Below are 18987 nucleotides of genomic sequence, written 5' to 3'. Positions count from 1 at the left end.
CTGATGCTTTACAGGTGGTCCTCGATTTACAACAGTCAATTTAGTGACCGTCCAAAGTTGCAACGGGGCTGAAAAATGTGACTTATGACCGTTTTTCACCCTGACGACTGTTGCGTTCCCATAGTCGCGGGGTCAAAATTTGCGTGCTTGGCAACTGACTCGTGTTTATGACGGTCGCAGGGTCCCCTTTTGCAACCTGCTGACAAGCAGAGTTCAACGGGGGAAGCCAGATTCACTTAACAACCGGGTTACTAATTTAACAACTGCGTTGATTCACTTAACAAGCGTGGCAAGAAAGGTCGTAAAATGGGACAAAACCTACCTAACAGACATCTCATAAATTTTGGGTGAAATCGTGGTCATACGTCTGAGGACTACCTGTATTTAGTTGGCATATTTAAAGGGAGTCTCTCTAGGAGGAAGTCCTGGGCAACTGGCGGAGGAAGGAGAATGTCTGCCAGCAGAGTAAATAAAAATGAAAATAAAGTGAAAATTGAATAGATTGCCCACAGGGGGGGTGGGGAAGAGAGAGAGAGAGAGAGGGGGGGAGAGAGAGGGAGAGAGAGAGAGAGAGATATTAAATTTTCTGTAAGTCTGGTTGTTTTCTTGCAGATGTTTCATTACCCAACTATGGTAGGTAACCTCATCAGTGCTAGAAGAGATAGAGGTTTGGGAGGAGGAGGAGGAGGAGGAAGAGGAGGAGGAGGAGGAGGAGGAGGAGGAGGAGGAGGAGGAGATTGTCCTTAGTGCTCTCTAAGCTTGTTTTCTTGCAGACGTCTCATTACCCAACTAAGTAACCACATCACAACTGATGATGGGTAATGAAACACCTGCAAGAGAACAACCCAGCTCAGAGAGCACCAAGGATCCCACAGTCCTTTCCTCCTCCTCCTCCTCCTCCTCCTCCTCCTCCTCCTCCTCCTCCTCCTCCTCCTCCTCCTCCTCCTCCTCCTCCTCCTCCTCTCCATAAACACCACTCCCTTCTAATACTGATGAAGTTACCTAGTTGGGTAATGAAACATCTGCAAGAAAACAAGCAAGCTCAGAGAGCACCAAGAATGACAACCTCCTCCTCCTCCTCCTCCTCCAGGGCTAGAGGTGGTTGTTGTTATAATTTCATCTTCGCCCCAAGTTCTGTCTGTCTTGTATGGACAGCTGTCTTCCCAAAGAGACATCTCTACCTAGTGGGGGAATGAAACGTCTTCAAGAAAACAACCAAACCCGGAGCGCACCGAGGACCCCGTCGTTGCTCCAGTCCCTGTTAATGTAAAATGCAGATTTTAAAGTCTCTGCACATCACAGCTGCTTTACTAAATGTCCATCCTTTTTTTTTTCTTGAGGACGCTCAAGCGATGTTGAGGGACGGCTGTCTCTCTTTAGATCTTTGTCGGTAAATAAAGCAGTCGTCTATCCATCTGAGATTTCCCAGGCCCTGATAGGGAATATCCAAAGTGTAAAAATGATGAGCTACCGTACGGCATGGCCATTAGCGTAAAAGGAAACGGAAACATCTTCCGGTACTAGCAGAGTCGCTCTTTTAATATTAATGGCAATGCTATTAGTTGTCTGCCTTAGTTTAAATAACAGTAATTCCCTGAAAAGTACCTGTTCAACTAAAGGCATGCAAAGAGCTTGGATCAATTGCTAGACTTGAGGGACTGGACAGTCTTGTCTATCCAGTTGGCTACAGGTAGTCCTCGTCTTACGACAGTAAGTCAGCCCAAAATTTCTGTTGCTAAGCGAGACAGTTTTTTAAGTGGGCTTTGCCCCACCTCTTTGCCCCACCTCTTTGCGCGAATCACTGCAGTTGTTAAATTAATAACCCAGTGCTTCAGCGAAATCCGGCTTCCCCACTTATTTTGCTTGTCAAAAGGTCGCAAAAGGGGATCACGTGACCCTGGGACACTGCAACCGTCGTAAATATGAGTCCGTTGCCAAGTGTCTGAAGTTTTGGTGCCGTGACCAAGGGGATGCTGCAACGGTCATAAGGGTGAAAAAAACGGTTGTTTTTGTTGTTGTTCTTTTTTTTCAGTGCTGCGATAACTTTGAACGATCACAAAACGATTGATTGTCAATCGTAAAAGCATCCTTTGTGCAATCTCCTGACAGTTAGGACAAGACATTTCCTGACAGTTAGAACAGTTAACCAGTGGAACTACCTGCCTCCAGAAGCGGTGAATGCTCCAACCCTGGAGGTTTTTAAGAAGAGACTGGACAGCCATTTGCCTGAAATGGTATAGGCAGGGTTTCCTGCCTGAGCAGGGGGTTGGACTAGATGACCTCCAAGGTCCCTTCCAACTATTCTATTTTCTATTCTATATTCTATTCTATATTCAATTTTCTATTCCATATTGTATAGTCTATATTCTATATCTATATAATTTTCTATTTTCTATTCTATATTTTATTTTCTACTACTTTCTATTCTACAGTATATTCTGCATTCTATATACTATTCTACATTCTGTTTATTCTGTTCTACATTCTATTTATTCTATTTTACATTCTGTTTATTCTACATAGTATTCTACATTCTATTCTATTCTATTCTATTCTATTCTATTCTATTCTATTCTATTCTATTCTATTCTATTCTATTCTATTCTATTCTATACTCTACTCTCTATCAATTCCATATTCTATTCTATTCTTACAATCTCTGCCTTCACCCCAATATGTAATTTCCACAGCTCAGTCCCTTTTCAACAGATCCATTTAAAACAGAGAAATTAAATTTAATGGTCACTTGAGATAGCATCCATCTCTCTCTCCCCTCCCTTTGGGTTAAACCGTGTATTTAGAATAGCACATTTTGAGGCAGGGGGGACACGCTATTACACAGCAGAAGAACACTATTAAGTTGGGTGTAGACAACTGCCAGATCTACCATTATAATCCCCAGGCATTGTGATAATGGCATTAGGGTGCAATAAAATTAAATCCGGAGCATAATCCTCCAGTTCATCTCAGTTACCATAACTTGATAAATTAAACACCAGAGAGAAAAGGAGACACTGGTTATCCAAAGGTTTGTACCCAGTAAATTTCAGGTTTAAGGCCAGAGGCAGAGATAGGCATCCATAATTCCTTATTTCCTGGTTTCTTTAATACTATTGCTAAAAGGCCCCAATCCTCTGGGCATGCCACAACCGCAAACCACCACCATAAAGATGGTGGGGAATGGAAGGATTTATAGTCCTTGTGTTTTGCTTTGAAGACGTTTCACTTCTCATCCAAGAAGCTTCTTCAGCTCTGACTGCACCGTGGAGAATGGAAGGAATTATACTCCTTGCAGATAGCTGGTTATTTGCCTTCTTTTGGAGAGGTGTTGAGGCCACTTGGAGGTTTACCTGTGTCCTCAAGGTCACCTGAGTGGTGCAAATGGGTGTGGAGCCTTCTTGGAACTGTTGAAAGGAGTTGTGTTGTAGACTGGAGATGGGTGATGTTGTATCCCTCCCCCTCTGTGTGTGCCAAGAAGGCTCCACACCCATAAGCCTCCAAGTGGCCTCAAGGACCCTCTATAAGGAGGCAAATGACAAGCGGTCTGCAGGGAGTATAAATCCTTCCATTCCCCACCATCCAGTCAGAGCTGAAGAAGCTTCTTGGACGAGAAGCGAAACGTCTTCGAAGAAAAACAAAGGAAGTCCAGTTGCCACCTGAAAAAAAGCACCTTTGGGAAAACCAGGATCTGGATGACTGAGGATCTCCACAGGTATGCCGAGCTATGCTGGAAGAGAAGGTAAGGTACAATGCTCCAGACCAACATTCGGATGGTGATCATTCAAGGCTTTGCTAGAGCTAGACAGATGCAGCTAGGAAGAGTAAGAAACCACTGCAAATCCTCAATTTTCATATGCATCGGCCCACTTTCCCATCCAAAGGCGCTTCAGAGTGACTTACAGCTACCACAGCAGTTTCAGTGCCAAATCCAGATTGGAAGCCAGGCTGAAATGGATCCAAGCAATTAACATTATTCAAAATTATCTGGATCTGAAGCCTTTCAAAGTCCAGACGTGATCGGCGAGCGCTCCAGTTCTTATCCTTAATACAGAAAAATGATGGCTGTTTGTGCCAGATGTCACATTACGGTATGGACCATGTTTCATTGTGCGGCATTAATACTGAGAGGAGGAATTCTTGCGTATTTAATTAGGGAAGAAGCGAGTCATAATAAACCATGGCAGAGAAAGCCACAGACAGCTTTTCCTCAAAACCCTAGAAAAAGTTGTTTCATTCCGGCACCTTTTCCTTCTTTCTTCGACAAAAGTTTTTCCTGCGTACGAGAAGAAGAAAATAGGATTTCTCGTGCCAAGACTATTTGCGGTCTTTTGCATGAAAGATGCTTTTGCTGGTTTTATTAACTCATCTTCGGCATTTAGATGAATGTCACTGTTCAAGTATTTCTGGGAAAAGGTGACACTTGGGTGAAACACAAGATATTTTCAAAAAGAAGCCAAAACCACTTTTTACTGCCTATAATCTCGGATATTGATTCCACGCACGGGAGATGAGCGAGCTCTCTTCTTATTCCGACAGTCTCTGAAGGAAAATAATCACCAACTAATTTGTGGGGAAGTTTTTAATCCATATCATTTGTCCGTCCATCCTCCCAGACGTTGGTCCTATTTCTGCATTAACTCTACTTAAAATCTACCATACAATCCTCGGTGACGAGAGGGACCCCATTCCCGTCTGCCATGTTGTTTCCTTAAATGGTGCAGCATAGAAATGCAGGATCTATCATTTGCACGGAGCTTTCTTACACACAAGAAAGGTTTTCAACACCCCCCCCAAGCCATGCAGAATGCACATACAATAGCAGAGAGTAGTTTACGCCCGTCAGCTATTCTGTAGGATAAAAACCGTCATCCATCAGAATGGATGACCACTGTATCCCTCACCAGCTACTCTATAGTGAACTGGGAAGAGGCCTCAAGGTCAGGCAAGGCCCTACAAAGAGGATGAAGGAGCAGGACAAGAAGGAACGGATGGAAACTAACCAAGGAGAGAAGCAACCTAGAACTAAGGAGAAACTTCCTGACAGTTGGAACAATTCACCAGTGGAACAACCTGCCTCCAGAAGCAGTGAATGCTCCAACACCGGAAGTTTTTAAGAAGAGACTGGCCAGCCATTTGTCTGAAATGGTATAGGGTTTCCTGCCTGAGCAGGGGGTTGGACTAGAAGACCTCCAAGGTCCCTTCCAAATCTCTTATTCTGACAACTGAGAAACAGAATCTCGGAGTTCAGGATTGCCTGCTGACAATGAAGTAGGAGATTTGTTGCTATTATGATGTAATTAATGAAAGTGCTTTAATATCGGGGAGAGAAGTAGAAAAGGAGGAGAGAAAGACTGTGATACCCCCGACTATTAACTGTAGTCTTGATCAAGAAGCATTTTGACCTTTTCTGTGCATCGTTAATAGTATAACGCTTGGAAATCACTGGTAGTTCAGCTCTACGGTGTCAGTTACTCATTAAGGGCCTTGTGGAAAGGTGAGGCCCAAATGAACGATTCATATATTTCTCCTTCAAGCAACAGGAAGCAAAGTTGAAGTGCACAAAGGACACTGCAACATACAGAGCGCAAAGAGGTTGGCGTTGGCAGAAAACATGAAGATTTGTTACCAAAGCAACGAGGAGGAAAAACATTGGACAAATCCAAATGATGAAGGAGGATTACGAAAAACAGACACAGGCCCCTCCTAATTCACATGAGTAGAAAAGAGGAAGCATTGCTGTAGTCCAGGGGTGTCAAACTCAATTTCATTGAGGGCCGCATCAGCATTGCGCTTGCCCTCAGGGGGCCGGGTGGGTGTGGCCTGGGTGGGCATGGCCTACTGGGTGGGCGTGGCTAGAGTGCGTATGGCCTACTGGGTGGGCGTGGCCAACTCTACATCGTTCACATCAAGGGTGCCTATGGGGGCCTGGGCAGGAGTGGGACAGATCTGGGGGTCTCTGGCAGGAGGAGGGTCTCTGGGCCAGGGCCAAGGCAGTGGGGGCCGTTCCCTCCCTGTTTCCAGGATGGCTTCGCGGGCCGCATGAAACCACTTTGCGGGCCGGATCCGGCCTCCGGGCCTTGTGTTTGACATGTCTGCTGTAGTCCATCTTAACAAAGTAGTTCTGTGAGTCTGTATCTTAGTCTAGTCTGTCTTCTGGGGGTGAAAGAACAGGCATGAACTGTCTTTTTCTGATGATTTCCTCCTCCTCAGACTTTAAGAGTGTGCTGTCCCACTCACACACATACACACACACACACAAACACACACTTGTGGTTTAGTGGGTTTATCAATATTCCCCAGCAATTCCCTCCATCCAAAACTCAGAGCTGTCCCAATTAAGTCCAGACGCAAGCAGATCGATGCTAGGCCACGGACCACTGGCCAGTAAGTCCACAAGGCCTTTGAAAGTTTCCCAAACAAGATAAACCCACCAGCCAAAAATTAAATCCACAATACAAGAGGGTTCACAAGGCAGAAACAAGGCACGATGCGAATCAAGGCACGGTGTCAATCCAAAGCAAGGAAGGGATCACAACAACCAGGAAACACACATCTAGGAAATGAACTGAATGTCCCCATCCTGTTCACCACGATGTAAAAAAGATGTTGAGACTCTAGAAAGAGTACAGAGAAGAGCAACAAAGATGATTAGAGGACTGGAGACTAAAATATATAAGGAACGGTTGCTGGAATTGGGGATGTCCAGTTTAATGAAGAGAAGGGTGAGGGGTGAAATGATGGCAGTCTTCCAGTATCTCAGGGGCTGCCCCAAAGAAGAGGGAGTCAAGCTATTCTCCAAAGCACCTGAAGGCAGGACAAGAAGCAACGGATGGAAACTAATCAAGGAGAGAAGCAACCTAGAACTAAGGAGAAACTTCCTGACAGTTAGAACAATCAACCAGTGGAACAACCTGCCTCCAAAAGTTGTGAATGCTCCAACACTGGAAGTTTTTAAGAAGAGACTGGACAGTCATTTGTCTGAAATGGTATAGGGTTTCCTGCCTGAGCAGGGGGTTGGACTAGATGACCTCCAAGGTCCCTTCCAACTTTATTATTATTATTATCACCTACATCTGTCTGATGTGCTAAATAGCCAGCTTCCGGTTCAGCCCATCTAGAAGGGCGAGGCTTTCTCCTCTTGAGTAATCTGGCTAACCTCCTCTGCTCCTGCCTTTTCACTGCCCTACCTGTTCTTAGATCAAGTGCAGAAGGCAGTTCCTCTTCCTTATCACTGACCGGCTACAGCTACCTGCTTTCCCCACCTGAAGCCTTAGGGCTGTCCTGGTGCAGCTGGGCTTCAGCCAAATCCCTTTCAGATGGCAGCCCGGAGCCATTGACCAACTGCTCTCCAGACGTGCCCAGAAGTGGTTCATCCTCCTTCAAACTGACCTCTGGAGAGGTATCTGAGGAAGCGTCTGGAGGGAGTCATCACAAAGGGATGTGGAGATGGCTTCACCTGTAGCACAGCACTAAACTTTCTAGATTCGTGCACTTTTTAGATTGGGAGAATGAAGTACCAATGGATGTGTTCAGCAGAACAATTTAAAGCACCCCCTTTTTGTTTATTACCTCATCACACAGAGATGACGTCCCCTCACATTTCAACCACACAAGTTTAGGGGGCTCTGCAGGCCACCAAAGCTGGATGTGGGAAACTGTAAGATGGCTTCCAAGCAACGTTGCCCATTTTCGCTCTGCAGGTAGGGCTGAGTGTTGTTCTCACACCACATTTCCTTTTGTCTTGAAAAACACTTTTTCTATCAGGTGACAAGAAACGTTTTAATCGGCTGAATAACCGCCTGTGGGGCAGAGCAGTTTGATGGGTTTTGAGTCAAGACTTCTGATTTCTCTCTCCCGTGCTGACTTTGCGGTTAAATCACAAAGTAGACAATATCAATAATAGCATCCAGAGTGGTCGCATGCAAAAAAAAAAGAAAAAAAAAGAAGGATTTATAGGAAGGGATGTGAAGCTCACTCCTCGTTTCTAGCATGGTTCAAATCACCCAGCTAAATTCTAATTACTTACTCAAATGTCCATTAGACTCTTCCGGAATATACGTAATGCTGTGTATCCTTCAGAAAGAACACATCTGGAATTGGAGATCTTTATTTCAAAAATAGGGTTTGAGAGGATTTTTTTTTTAAAAAAAGCTATCTAAAAAGGAAAACATTGTCCAGTCTACAGACATTACATCTGTGTGTGTGTGTGTGTGTGTGTGTGTATGTGTGTGTGTAGGCAGACATTCAGGCTGCTTCTTAGAGAGCATGTGATCTCCTTTAGCGATATGGAAAGATAAAATGCACAGCCATGATAACTTTGGCACTGATTTGAAGTGACTGCTTTACTTTTAACTAATATTCGGGATTAGAGACGGCTGGAAGTTACTTTCATTTTTTAAAAAAAAATGTCAGTAATTTAGAAAATCCAGGGAATTACAAGGAGAGAGAGAGAGAGAGAGAGAGAGAGAGAAAGAGAGAGTTCATATTTACACATATTCAGCAGGTGGGGGGGAAAAAAGAGACTACTTAAGCCCTAATAACTTTCCTAGGGAGCTTTTAAATGCTTATTTCAGAATTAAACTTTCAGAGGGCATAAATGTGAAGCTTGGCAGCGATCCATTTTAAACGGGGTGGGGAAAACAAGGCCTGAAATTTTCTCCGTGTAAATGTTTTGGCCTCCCAGTGTTCGAATCAAAGCTCTCTTTCCATGGTTCGTCTTATTTGGGGGTTTTTTTTGGTGTGTGTGTGTGTGTTTTGTTCTCTTTCTTGTTTTGCAATTACTCTGATGGCATTCTGTGCGGTGGAAGAGATTTCAATTAGCTACAAAGTCGGGGTTTTTCGCACCCGCCCTCGAAGAAATTGCCAAGTTTATGCATATCATATCCTGAGAAGTGTAATCATCATCATCATCATCATCATCATCATCATCATCATCATCATCATCATCAAAGCAAGCGAGGACAGACCTAACTTTCAATAAACCGGACGGATTGTCAACTGATTTTTTTTCCCCTCGGTCGCGACTTACAACAATTAAGAAAACGATATCCATCCTATCAGGAAGAAATTCAAATGTTCATGGCTGTTGCCTTGATCACTTTTCCAAGCCACCAATCTTACATTCCCCACGACTTTAAAAAGAGAAGGGTAAAAGCAAGCAGACCACAACACAGCCCAACATTAACGTTGCTAACGGAGCCATTTGCTAAGTGAGTTTTGCCTCCATTTCACGGCGTTTCTTGCCACTTTGCTTGCTAAGTGGATCACTGCAGGTGTTAAGTTAGGAACACTGCTCTCCAGTGAATCTGGCTGCCACAGGGACTTACGTAGCTTGTCAGAAGGTCGCAAAAGGAGACCAGGTGGTTCCCCCCCGGGACGATGCCACCGCCGTCACAAGTGTGAGTCAGTTGCCAAACACTCAAATTTTGATCACGTGACCGTGGGGGGGATGCTGCAACATGAAACGTCATAGAACGTGAAAAACGGGGGAGTTAAAGCGCGATAGAATTTAATATGTTTTTTTTTAGTTAGGTAGCATATTTTAGCTTAAATTTGTAAAGTTAATACCCTGTATTCAGCTCTGGGAAGTCGGGGGGGGGGGACGGTTAGGGAGGGCAAGGGGGAGGGGAGGGGGAGGGAGGGAGTTTATCTTATTAAAAATGTATTTTAAAACTTTTCAATAAAAAAAATAAAATAAAATAAAACGTGAAAAACGGTCATTAAGTCTTTTTTTTTCTTCCGCTGCCGTTGTACCTTTGAACGGTCGCTAAACAACCCGTTGTAAGTCGAGGACTACCTGTTCTGAGAAACGTCCAATAGAAATGGGAATTGTTGCCTTCCAAGGATGAGGTTCTTGCTTTTCAAAAATGATCAGTCTGAGGAGAGAAGTCCTGCCAACAATTTTCAAATTATTATATACCGATTTGGAGACGCTAAGCAGAATCAGACTTAGCTAACTAATATTGGGATGGGGGAACTACCGGAGAATCCCAGGTTGTAGGTTAGGTAAAATTACATCAACAAATCAATAAAACTACATCGATGTGTTAATGAAGTCTGGTTCAAAATCGAAGGAGATTTTATTTTAGGGACAGGAGAACTCATCCTGGTTTGGTTTGGTTTGGTGGAACGGGATTTAAACTGCATTGTAAAATATGGTTTAGAATATTAAGCCTCTGTGAATAACAGAGATGAAGGGGACCTTGGAGGTCTTCTAGTCCAACCCCCTGTTCAAGCAGGAGTTCCTGTACCATTTCAAACAAATGGTTGTCCTACATCTTCTTAAAAACCTCCAGCTTTCAGGCTGGATCAGATTTCAGAAGAAGTTAAAGAGTATCAGAGAGAGGAAGTTCAATTCCCAACGCTGCTTTCAATTCTGAATTGTTTTCCCCCCCAAGGTGCTCTCCACCCCCACACGAACTAGAGGGGAGACAGATTCACAACCTCGTTTCCGCTACGATCATTAAGTGACCACAACTTGCGATATAATTGCCAGCTTGTCCATGGACTCTGTATTATTGGAAGCCATCTGTGAAGCACACACACACACACACACACACACAGACACACAATGATCATACAACTATGGGACACTGGCATGCTTGCACATGCCCGAACCTTGATCGTGTGACCATGGGATGCGACACTAGTTGTAAGTTAGAGGACCCAAAGGTGCTTTTTCAGGAGGCAGAAGGACTTTCTTTGTTTTTCTTTGAAGACTTCTCATCCAAGAAGCTTCTTCAGCTCTGACCAGATGGTGGGGAATGGAAGGATGTATACTCCTTGCAGACGGCTGGTCATTTGCATCCTTTTAGAGAGTCTTTGAGGCCACTTGGAAGTTTACCTGGATGGTGGGGAATGGAAGGATGTATACTCCTTGCAGACGGCTGGTCATTTGCATCCTTTTAGAGAGTCGCTGAGGCCACTTGGAGGTTTACCTGGATGGTGGGGAATGGAAGGATGTATACTCCTTGCAGACGGCTGGTCATTTGCATCCTTTTAGAGAGTCGCTGAGGCCACTTGGAGGTTTACCTGGATGGTGGGGAATGGAAGGATGTATACTCCTTGCAGACGGCTGGTCATTTGCATCCTTTTAGAGAGTCGCTGAGGCCACTTGGAAGTTTACCTGGATGGTGGGGAATGGAAGGATGTATACTCCTTGCAGACGGCTGGTCATTTGCATCCTTTTAGAGAGTCGCTGAGGCCACTTGGAGGTTTACCTGGATGGTGGGGAATGGAAGGATGTATACTCCTTGCAGACGGCTGGTCATTTGCATCCTTTTAGAGAGTCGCTGAGGCCACTTGGAGGTTGACCTGTGTCCTCGGGGTCACCTGAGTGGTGCAAATGGGTGTGGAGCCTTCTTGGCCGCAGGATGTGTCCCTTCCTTGTTGGAGACAGGCGCAGGCGGTTGGGGATGCGTCTGTGTTGCCTGCATCTCAAACTGAAGCGCAGACGGTTCCTGGAGTCTGCAATGTTTTCTGGAAATCCGTTCACCCCCCCCTGCACCCTTCAAAGGGTCTTCACCCCAGTGTGCATGGCTAAATGTCTATGGAGATTGATTCCCAGTCCTCCAGGTCCTGGTTGCCCCAAAGGTGCTTTCGCAGGAGGCAACTGGACTTTCTGAAGAAGCTTCCTGGATGAGAAGCGAAACGTCTTCAAAGAAAAACAAGGAAGTCCAGTTACCTCCTGAAAAAAAGCACCTTGGGGACAACCAGGACCTGGAAGACTGAGAATCTCCATAGAAAGTTAGAGGACCATGTCATTGCTTGAAGAGCTGCAGACCGAGGACATGTCCAGTAACCAGCAGGAATCTCATCTGCCGGCCCTTCCCAGGGTGATGGCTCGCCGTGCACAGAACAGGGCAAAGGAGGAAAGCTTCCAAGGGATTTTCAGACGTGAAGCTCATGAAAAGTGAAGGAGGTGGAATAACGTCTCCCAAATGTTGAGAGACTCGGGGTGGGGGGCGGGGGGGGTGTTGCCTTCACAAAAGATGTTCAACTCATCACCGAACAAAACCATTCTGGGCTTCATCCCAAGCAATGGAAATAAATTATGCAAACAGACCGGTTAATGTGCCTAATGCACAGAACTAATCAAGAAAACACAAGCTAAGCTTAGGGTCTTCTCCCAACGGAGATGCTCACCTTTCGTCTGAAATGGTATAGGGAGTCCTACCTGAGCAGGGGGTTGGACTAGAAGACCTCCAAGGTCCCTTCTAACTCTGTTATTCTATTCTATTCTATTCTATTCTATTCTATTCTATTCTATTCTATTCTATTCTATTCTATTCTATTCTATTCTATTCTATTCTATTCTATTCTATTCTATTCTATCCTATCCTATTCTATTCTATTCTATAATATCCTATCCCATTCCATTCCATATTCCATATTCTATTCTATTCTATTCTATTCTATTCTATTCTATTCTATTCTATTCTATTCTATTCTATTCTATTCTATTCTATCCTATCCTATCCTATCCTATTCTATTCTATTCTATAATATCCTATCCCATTCCATTCCATATTCTATTCCATTCCATTCCATTCTTTCTCTATGCTATGCTATGCTATGCTATGCTATCCTAATTCTTTATTCTATTCTATTCTATTCTATTCTATTCTATTCTATTCTATTCTATTCTATTCTATTCTATTCTATTCTATTCTATTCTATTCTATTCTATTCTATTCTATTCTATTCTTTCTAATTCTGTTCTATTCTAATTCTACTCTATTCTTATTCTATTCTGTTCTATTGTATTCTATTCCATTCTTTTCCTATCCTATCCTATCCTGTCCTGTCCTGTCCTGTCCTATTGCAAGATCCCGGTTGACCACAACGTGGCACAACGTGACACAGCGTGAGAGGAACTCATGTGTGGAGATGTTCTGCCTCTGAGACAACCACAGATTTCCTCCTGTTTTGTAGATGAATCCCCAAAGCATCTGGGAAAATCTGTTGCTAGGAAAAACTGTGGGTGGCACGAAGGGGTGGGAATTGCTAATCAAGGGCCTAATAATATTTAATTTTCACTCGCATTAATTAGCAGATGTCCACAGGCATGCCAAGGCTTGGACGAGGCCTGAACTCGGTCCCAAAGCACACTTGCAAGCAGGAGGATTCTAGAAAGTACGAGCCAGCTCCTAGCCTCTCAGAACAGACCGGCTTAAAGACCTCTTTGAAAATTACCTTCCCTCCACGTTAGGTCAGCTCTTGACCCGTGATTCTCCAGCGTAACGCAGACACAACGCACCGAAAACCCTAAATTTCACCTTCTGTATGGAGAAAGTATCTTTTCACATTATGAGGTCACCTGGGACCGGGAACCTACGCTGAAAGGATAGAGAAGAATTTGGCTGACCTCCCTTTTCTCCACCGACAGTTTCATGATTTGGAGAAAATCCCCAAATAAAAATATCTCAAAAAGCTCCCAGCTTCATCTTTGTCCTTTCCAACTGGCTGGAAAGAAACCAAGGGGTTATTACCTCCGAGTTCAGCATATGGGCAGCATATTCTCATCCAGAATGGATAGAGTTATTATAGTACTTCCTAGTTATCTTGCTACCTGCTTTAAATCCTCTTCCCAATTCTGCCAGAGATGTTCTCGGCACAATGACAGATTAATCCTCGACTTACAGCTGTTTTAGTGACTTACAACCGCACTGAAAAATGTGACTGGCGGCCTGGTCATGGAGCCAAGGAAGATATATGGATGCAGACCATGGTTCAATTTAAAGAGTCACTGGTATTCGGATTCTCAGGACCACATGCTTTATCTGTGATAGAGGAAGTGTAAACCCTTATTAAAGATAAGGTACTGTAAACGCAGGCTCCAACTGCTTTAAAGCAAGAATATAGAACACAGTCTTAGGGGCTGGATGGCACCTCAGAGGTCTTCTAGTCTAACCACTGCTCAAGGCAGCTTCCCAGTGAAATGGTTGTCCAGTCTTGAAACTGCCAGTGATGGAGCACCCACAACTTCATTAGGCAAACTATTCCACTGATTAAATGTTCTCACCATCAGGAAATTTTTCTCCAGTTCTAAGTTGGATCTCTCTTCATAGAAATAGGAATAGGAATAGGAATTAGGAGTAGAGGTAGGAGTAGGAGTAAGAATAGAATAGAATAGAATAGAATAGAATAGAATAGAATAGAATAGAATAGAATAGAATAGAATAGAATAGAATAGAATAGAATAGAATAGAATAGAATAGAATAGAATAGAATATGGAATGATAGAGAGCAGAGCAGAGTAGAGTAGAGTAGAACAGAACAGAATAGAATATGGAATGGATAGAGTAGAGTAGACTAGAGTAGACTAGACTAGAGTAGACTAGACTAGAATGGAATGGAATGGAATATGGAATGGATAGAGAGTAGAGTAGAGTAGAATAGAGTAGAGTAGAGTAGCATAGCATAGCATAGCATAGCATAGCATAGCACAGCACACCACAGCACAGAACAGAACAGAACAGAATAGAATATGGAATGGATAGAGTAGAGTAGACTAGAGTAGACTAGAGTAGAGTAGACTAGACTAGAATGGAATGGAATGGAATATGGAATGGATAGAGAGTAGAGTAGAGTAGAGTAGAGTAGAGTAGAGTAGAGTAGCGTAGCGTAGCATAGCATAGCATAGCACAGCACAGCACAGAACAGAACAGAATAAAATAGAATAGTTGGAAGGAATCTTGGAGGGCTTCTAGTGTTGAAGGATTCACAACTTTGGGAGGCAACTTCTGTTCCACTGGTTAATTGTTCTCACTGTCAGGAAGTTTCTCCTTAGTTCCAGGTTGCTTCTCTCCTTGATTAGTTTCCATCCGTTGCTTCTTGCCCTGCATTCAGGTGCTCTTCTTTGTGGCAAACCCTGAGATATATGTGCATGTCACACACAAATGTAATGTTTCCATTCAGTTTTAGCTCTCTGGTAAATGTTCACTTTACTTCTGTGGTCAAATCTATTTTCCTCAGCTTCAACCATGTACATTTCTGAAAGATTTTAAGGACTCAAAAAAAGACGAAAGTGCTGTCATTTGTCCTCAGTAACATGAAATGGGGAGATGGTGCCCTCTGATATCTGAATCCTGACATCCATTCCACAACCAGGAAGACATTTCTATCAGCTAAACCCAGTCTCCTACAATCTTTTAAACAGAATATTACACATGACATCACCCATCAGAGATTACACTGATTTGGGGGGCAATTACTGCTAATCAACTTAAGACTATATCTGTGCAGCTATTTTTAGATGCTTTATTGACATTTATCAGCAGAGTACACAGGGGCGTATCTTTTAACTTAGTTGTCTTGATGGCCAATTAATGCAGAAACCCGGAATCTTGTTCTGGAAATGCCTTGTTATTTTATTCACCTTTCAATCCGCTAACATCTTTTTCACAGAAGAGAATAACAAAATAAGAGAGTTGGAAGGGACCGAGGTTGGCTCTCTCCTTGGTTAGCTTCCATCCATTGCTTCTCGTCCTTCCTTCAGGTGCATCGGAAAATAGGTTCATCTGTCTCAGGCAAATCCAGAAGAATATTAGAATAACAGAGTTGTAAGGGACCTTGAACATCTTCTAGTCCAACCTTCTGCTCAGCCAGGAGACCCTATACCATTTCAGACAAATGGGACATCCAATCTTTTCTTAAAAACCTCCAGTGATGGAGCATTCACAATATCTGGAGGCAGGTTGTTCCACTGGTTAATTGTTCCAACTGTCAGGAACTTTCTCCTTAGTTCTAGGTTCTCTCCTTGATGAGTTTCCATCCATCGCTTCTTGTCCTGCCTTCAGGTGTTTTGGAGAACACCTTGACTCCTCTTCTTTGTGGCAATGGAAGACTGCTATCTTGTCACCCCTAGTCCTTATCTTCATTAAACTTAGATATACCCAGTTCCAGCAACTGTTCTTTCGATGTTTTAGCCTCCAGTCCCCTGATCATCTTTGCTGCTCTTCTCTGCATTCTTCCCAGAGTCTCAATATCTTTTTTTTTTACATTGTGGTGATCGAAACTGGATGCAGTCTTCCAACTATGGTCTTACCCAGGCGTTATGAAGTGGCATTAGACTTTATTTAAGACAGACTTAACCCATCGACTGATTTGCCCATATTTGTTTTGATTGTAAGCCAATGCAGCTATGATCAGCTCCTCACTTACACGGAGGCCAGAAACTGTGTGCGCTAGACACCAAATTGTTCACTCAACGTTTCTCTATGTTGGGCTATGATTTACTTTTCAGAGAAGCTGTGGAATGAACAGAACAGGTCTCACTTGATCAAAGGCATCCACAAAGGAAAGCTACAACAAGATGGAGCGATGACATCAGCAAGTATGGACTGAACCACGATGAAGACTTTTCCTTCAACACTATCATCAAAGACTCAAGAGCCCGTATCAATGTCCTGAATGATAAATATCCCAAAGGAAAGACACAAACGTGGTCCTTTCTCCCAATTCTTCAACAAGAACGGCCTGGTTTTGGTCTGACGTTGGAAAGCTTTTTAGGAAAGCCATAGGATTTTACATCCCTACATCCTTTTCATTAGTTAATTTAATGTTCCAAGATAAGTGAACATGTAATAAAACCACAAAACCACATAGCAAGGACATGTGGTATGCACATTAAAGGCAGGACTGCCAAAATGTCTCTTGCAACATATGGTATCTTTTTCTCAGCAAACAGCACGAAAAAAAAGAGAACTGGGAAAAGTATTTGCTTTTCCATTCTGCACACGTTGCGGTCTTGATTCCGAAGAATCGCGCTTAGCTTTTCATGATTCGTTCTCACAGGAACATAATTGTCTCTTTGAGACCCATATGGAAATTCACTAACTCTGAAAGGGATTCAGTAGTTACACACACGTACCCAAAAAAATGCTTTATATGCAAGCATGAGGAAATAAAGCTTTCTGAATATTGAGAATAAACTGGGCAGATCCTATTCATAAAATGATCCATTGTAGAATTTTCAATATGTCTATGGAGATTCTCAATCATCCAAGTCATTCGGTTTTGAACTGAAGAAGCTTCTTGGGGGGGAAAAACACCAAACAACTTTGGAACAATTCTCAACATGGCAAATTTAAACCATTTATTATACACCTCTTCCCCTTCGTCATCGCTATGCTCATCACATCCAACAACATACTCTAATTATCAGCTGGGAAGGTGTGGGCATCATATCCTTACTACTAGTGAGACGAAGACATGCCTGATCAGTCACCAACATTGCAGCCCTACAAGGCACTATTTTAAACCAAGCTGGAGGTATTGGCCTCATTGTAACCTATTATCATCATCATCATCATCATCATTATCATTATTATCATTATTATTATTATTATTATTATTCATTTATAACATAAAATGTAAAAATACAGAAGCAAATAGTAGGGCACAGCAGTAGAAAAAGGGAAAACAAAACAGGTGTGAAGAAAGGGAGGGTAAGAAACTAAAGGCATTGACTTCCGACTCTCTACGTTGCAGTAAAATCAGACATTAAAATCAAATCTCAACTTTTTACACTTCTATAGGAGTACGCGCTAGCGGCTAGCCATTTCTGTATCAGCAAATCAGTCTAATCGGTAAAACCCAAAAGGATGATATCATTTTTTCCCCACCTCGAGCACAAAGTCCAGAAGCGGTTTCCAAGTAGAAACCAAAGGACTTATACTCTTTTCTTTTATCAGCACAGTCAGCTCGGCCATCTCTGCTAATTCCATCAGCTTTTGTAACCATTTGTCCCTGGTGGGAATAAGAGGCATCCTTCCACTTTTGAGAATAGAGCAATCTTGCTGCCCTCACCAGATATAAAATCATAGTTTCATTTTTTCCCCCAGTTCTCTTTCCATTAAGCCCAGAAGGAAAGTTTCTGGTTTAATCTGTATGTTAAGCCTCATTGTAACCACTGTGTGATTAATATCCCTCTCATCTCTAAATATCCAAAGACTTGCAGGAGACGAGCAGGCTGAGCTGGAAGGTGGGGTTAAAGGTGCCGTTAGTCTGGAATCATTGCAAAGTCACCAGCGACCCAACGGCAGCCCTCTGTGAATTCCGCTGACTCTTACTTAGCACCAATTTAGCTTCAACCATTCGTTGACCAGACTTTTATATATAATAAACTCTTCACTGCTTTGAACTCAGTGAGTGTTCCTGGTTCTTTGCGCCTGGCAAAACTATTTACACAAACCCAAAACTGTCGACCTCATTCCACTAATTATCCTCATAGTAGCAGCCACAGGGAAACCCACCCCGTTCAGATTTTCCTTCACACTTCCAAGTCTAGAATGTAGCAAATCATCCCACGACCTTTTGCGCTTCAGTGACATCCACGGAGCCTTCAAAAGCCAAGAGACCTGCCATCAAAGCCCCACCCCCTTGTTTACCTGCGTGGGGTGGGACCTCAACCTTAATTGTCCCCTTGACTTTTCTTGACTCCAGGTAAGGCCCCGCCTCCTTGATGCTTTAACCCACGTCCTTGACACAAAAGAGCATCTTAAATACCTCATATGTTTAGATCAGCCTGTTCTGGACTGACACAATATCGGATTTAATATTATAAGACTGTTAAGGAAGTGCTGGGAAAAGTTTTAGGGCTTAAAGATGTAAATGCATTGTTAAAGAGTATCTGCAGAATTCGGAAGATATCAAACTATGAACTGATTCTCGTGAGAAACACTTAAGAAGAGTCCCAAAGGTGTTTTTTTCAGGAGGCAACTGGATTTTCTTATTTTTCTTTGAAGACGTTTCGCTTCTCATCCAAGAAGCTTCTTCAGCCCAGTGTGGATGTTGAGGAATGGCAGGATTTATACTCCTTGCAGACAGCTGGTCATTTGCCTTCTTTTAGAGAGTCATTGAGGCTACCTGGAGGGTTATCTATGTCCTCGGGGTCACCTGAGTGATGCAAATGGGTGTGGAGCCTTCTTGGAACTGCTGAATGGACTGGAGACTGGAGATAGATAATGTCATGTCCCTCCCCCT

The 18987-nt window shown here is 43.2% G+C and overlaps 1 protein-coding gene across 1 annotated transcript in view; it reads right to left on the bottom strand.

Annotated features, from left to right (window-relative positions):
* The window catches only part of RET (ret proto-oncogene), a gene marked incomplete at both ends in the record, with an annotated part of 108077 nt that overhangs the window by 71715 nt on the left and 17375 nt on the right, over positions 1 to 18987 (bottom strand). The window lies entirely within an intron of this gene.

The sequence above is a fragment of the Vipera berus genome (assembly GCF_964194415.1).
Source record: "Vipera berus genome assembly, chromosome: 5".
In the NCBI taxonomy this organism is placed as follows: Eukaryota; Metazoa; Chordata; class Lepidosauria; order Squamata; family Viperidae; genus Vipera; species Vipera berus.
Note: the sequence above shows the minus strand (reverse complement) of the source record. Positions and strands in the feature narration are given on the sequence as shown.